The sequence below is a fragment of the Pelodiscus sinensis genome, chromosome 23, assembly GCF_052426305.1.
Source record: "Pelodiscus sinensis isolate ZL-2025 chromosome 23, ASM5242630v1, whole genome shotgun sequence".
Classification (NCBI taxonomy): Eukaryota; Metazoa; Chordata; order Testudines; family Trionychidae; genus Pelodiscus; species Pelodiscus sinensis.
This window is the reverse complement of record NC_143074.1, coordinates 17,005,422-17,010,375: the sequence shown is the minus strand read 5'-3', so window position 1 is coordinate 17,010,375 and position 4,954 is coordinate 17,005,422.

The following is a 4,954-nucleotide window of genomic DNA, read 5'->3' as shown; positions in this document are numbered from 1 at the left end:
TTTGGGATGGGAATTAGGGATTTGGGTGTGGGAAGGGGTGAGAGGTGCAAGCGCTGGGAGGGAATTTGGGTGCAGGAGAAAGTAGAGAAGGGGATGCTGGCTCAGGGAGGGGGCTCCAGGCTGGAGAGTGTTGGGGTCAGGTGGAGGGTTGGGTGCTGAGCAAACCGCAGGCTTGCAGATGTGCGGGTGCACAAGTTTGGGTTGGGCTGTATGAGGGGTTCAGGGCAGGGAGGCTGGAAGTATCACGGGCTCAGGACACAGATTTGCAGTGAGCGGTTGGTGTAGCAATCTTGTGGCAGAAGACTGGGGATGTGGGGGTGCAGAAGTTTGGGATATGAGAAGCTCAGGACAGGGAGTTCCAGTGTATGATAGGCTCAGGTTTCAGGTCTGGGTGTGTGTGCAGGAGTGTTATGATTCTGCGGCCAGATGCAGGCGTGGCTCCAATTGGCGGCTTGTTGATCAGGCTTCATTTTTAAATAAAATATTATATAAAACACAACATGTTTCAGTGTTGTCTTTATTTATGAGAGGGGCGGAGAGCCTGTTTTGAGTTAGGGGTCACTGACGCTGAGAAAAGTTAGTTGGGTCCACACAAGTGAGATGCTAAAAAACAACCCCTCCAAAAACCCCCAAACCCCAACTGTGCTGGTGGGGGCAGGGAACAGGGCGCTGGTGCAGGGGGCAGGGACTCATGGGGGGGGTTTGGCCAGGGGGAGGGGACAGGGACAACTGGGGCCAGTACCTGGGGATCCTACAGCTGCACGCCAGGTCTAGGGTCTTAGTAAGCATGTGCACTGCTTCCCCCTCCCCCAAACAGCTGGCGTGTTTCCTGAACAGCTATGTATGTGGCACACCAGCAACTTCCTTCCCCTGCTGCCTGCCTGTTGGGGGGGAGAAGAGGGAGGAGGAGTCCCAGGACCGCACCAGCTCCAACTGCTCAGGAAGCACACATTCTGCTCCTCACTCCCCACGACAGCCGCGCGCTTCCTGAGCAGTTGGAGCTGACTCCTACTCCCACCCCCCCAACCAAATCCCCCCATCCCCTCGCCCAGAGCCAGGCCCTCCCTCTGCTCCAATCCAATCCAATCCCGCCCTTTGGTCTAACTTAAGATCCGGACCCACCGACACACCTACCGCCATGCATGTCTCCCTCCAGCTGTTGGGGTGCGTGCACTCAGTGGCTAGCCTTAAGCGTGCACTGGCTGGAACGCCGTACCCAGGGGGGAGGCTGTCAGCAGAGTGGCAGGCTGCGAGCACACGTTGGAACACAATTCAGAGTGGCCAAGGTGTGAGCAGCCTTTTGCAGAGCCACCAGCCTGAGCGGTATCATCAGGAGCTGCAATTTTCTAATCAAAGTGCTGCATACAGCTTGTGAGCTGCGGGTTGGTGTAGCCAGATAGGAACCCCCCCTGTAACATCCATTTTTGCTTGCCTGGAGTATACAGGGCACACAGAGCAGTAAGATCAACATAGTCTTTAAAGCCTTGACAGAAGGCCCGGATATGCTGGCTGCTGTGTCCCTGGATGGCTGTAAACAGAGATACGCCAATTGTTGTCCCCGAGGCTGCAAGAACTGCCTTGGCTGGCACCTATATTGATACAAACACACATTCGTCTGCGGGGGAAGGAATCTCCCGCCCAGTAAAGAATGTCCAGTACTCACAATTTAGTTATCTCTCTTGCAAGTGTAAATTAACTTGAAACTCCCTTGTAAGAACTGGCGTCACAAAGACGGACCAACACAATTTGGCATCTTAGATAAGAAAGAGGATACAGGCCTCTATTGGTGTAAAGATGGGTCCAACTTACTCTGAGAGTCAATCTACCATCTATCTGCTGGTCGGGTTAGGTGATTGGCCTCCCGAGGTTCCATGGGGACGCCCACCTCATATTCGTCTTTCCTAGGAATTGAGGGACCGGCCCTGGCCTGACACGCTGGAGTCGAGAGGCAGAGAAGGGGGTAAAAATTGTACCTGGATGTGTTCCTTTGTCTTAAGTGTACACATAGACTTAGAGCTCTTTAAAGATTAAGCTGTCACTTGGTACCATTATTTCTATTTTCTATCTTTATTTTCTTTGTAACCATTTTTAAGATCTATATTTGCTAGCAGTTAAGAAATAGAGCAATAGCCATTGTAACCATACGATTTATAAGCTTCTTTAATAAACCTGTAACTGTTTAAGTTTTAACCTGACTCCTTCAGTTGCTGTAACAGAACCAAGCACAATTTAAAAGAAATCCAGCTGGTCATAAGGGACAGATACAGGCAGAGCTGGGCATTTGGATCGTGTCGCTTCCAGAGGACAGATCCGTAGAGGCATCTCTCAGCTTTCCCTAGGCTGCCCGCTGTGAAGGGATCATGTATCCTAGCAGTCAAAGTCTGAGGTGTAATAAGCTCTCCCTGTAAACTCTGGGGCATCTGTCAGCCTGTTGGCTGCCCACCCCGAAGGAACCTGATCCTAGCAGTCAAAGACACGGACATTAAACTTCTCGGGGCGCCCGTCAGCCTTCCCTAGGCTGCCCACTGCGACGGGACCTTGTATCCCAGCAGTTGAAGACTCGGGTGTAACACACACACACACACTGCCCTGACCATCGGCTAACTGTTGACCACCCCTAGAATATACAGACAGTTGGTAAAACTCCATAACTTTTTCTCACATCTCATCGAATCATAGAATCATAGAGCTGGAAGAGACCTCAGGAGGTCATCTAGTCCATCCCCCTGCCCAAGACAGAACCAACCCCAACTAAATCAACCCAGCCAGAGCTTTGTCAAGTCAAGACTTACAAACCTCTAGGGATGGAGATTCCACCACCTCTATAGGTAACCCATTCCAATACTTCACCACCCTCCTAGTGAAATAGTTTTTCCTAATATCCAACTGAGACCTTCCCCACTATAACTTGAGATCATTGCTCCTCATTTTGCCATCTGTTACTACTGTGAACAGTCTTTCTCCTTGAGGATCGCCTCAATGATTTTTCCAGGGACTGACGCGCTGACGGGTCTGTAGATCCCTGGATTGTCCTTCTTCCCTTTTTTAAAGCTGGGCACTACATTTGCCTTTTTCCAATCATCTAGGATCTCCCGATCTCCACGACTTTTCAAAGATAATGGCCAAAGGCTCTGCAATGACATTTGCGAACTCCCTCAGTACCCTCGGATGCATTAAATCTGGACCCATGGATTTGTGTATGTTTAGCTTTTCTAAATAGTTTCTAACCTGTTCTTTCCCCACCAAGGGCTGTCCACCTCCTTCCCATACTGCGTTGCCTAGTGCATTAGTCTGGGAGCTGACCTTGTCTGTGAAGACAGAGGCAACGAAAGCATTGAGTACTTCGGCTTTTCCCATATCATCTGTCACTAGGGGTATGTCTACTCTAGACTACATGGCTCCGTCGACGGAGCCATGTAAACTAGTTTACCCAACATAGTCAATGAAGCGGGGATTTAAATAATCTCCGCTTCATTAAAATAAAAATGGCTGCCATGCTGTGCTGACAATCAGCTGATCCAGCACAGCGCACCAGTATAGAAGTAGAGCGCTTGACAAGGGAAGCCTTTGTCGACCTCTCCTGTAACCCTCGTTTCACACCCCGTGATGGGGGGAGAAGGGCAGGGGAAGTGAAAAGAGAGGGGAAAAAATGTTTTATCATGTGGAGCAAAATACTATCCACGTTATCCTTTCTTTTTAACTAGTCTGTGACTTCAGAAGAACTGTATGACTTTGCCAAAACTATGATGAAAGAAATGAAAAAAAGAAGCAAATATCTGAATTGCCTGCTGATAAATACACTCACTTCCTATTGTACTATAAGATAACATTAGCTGGACTCTTTATTTTATGTAGACCTTGGGTGAATTTCATTATTCAAATGAGAACTATATTAATTACTCCTGTATTTTAATAGGGTTACAGAATGCATATTTTGAATTTTCATGTAAAATACATATGCAATTGAATTTCAAATTATCACAAGCTGCCCAAGAGGTGGTGATGTAAAGCCCAAACTTGCAAGGTCCTGAGTGCCCCACCAATGAGTGAGGTTGAGTGCCCTACCATGTGTTGAGGGTGCTCAGAACTACTCTGGAGATGCTCAGCACATTGGAAGAGGTGATTCTTAATGAGAGGTTGTGAGAGTGTGTTTCAAAAGTCTCTTTAAAAAATTCAGATTCATTTGCTGAAGGAGTTGATTGGATAGCAGATTTTGTATCGAGTGATTAATCTTCCTTATTGGTTGGTACATCTTCTTTACAATGTGTTGTCTTTTGTTAGCTAATAGGAATCATTATTTTAATTATATTTATTTGAGGATTGTTTTTAACACGTAACGCTCAACCTCCCATAGCTGCAGAAAAAGGGAAAATCTATTGGAAATGTTTCTAAGGGCACGTCAACACTGCATGCTTATTTCAAAATAAGATATTCCAGAATAGCTATTCCGAAATAGTTTATTTCTAAATAGCACGTCTACACTGCAGGGAAGCCTCAAAATTAGTTCAGGGCAGTCTTCCCTAATGTAGACTTGCTATCTCGAGTTAGAGCCCCACGAGGCACTGGGGAGGGGCTATTTTGAAATAGGAGCAATGGAGCATCTACACACAACTTATTTCGAAATAGCTATTTTGGAATAGGCGTTATTCCTCGTAGAATGAAGTTTACAGATTTCAGAATAAGATGTCCATTATTTTGAAAGAATTTCGAAATAACGGAATGGCTGTGTAGACGCTCGCATTGTTATTTCAAAATAACAGTAATTATCTCGAAATAACAGTGCAGTGTAGACTCACCCTAAAGAATAAAACTCTTTCATCTAGCCTGTGGGGCAACATGCTTAGCTTCTGGTGCCTCCATGCAATAGAATAACTAACTGCCTGTTCTCTTTAATAATAGCTGATTTGGTTTTCCTCCACCTCCAGGACCCCAGCCCAGCACAGACAGAGTTTGC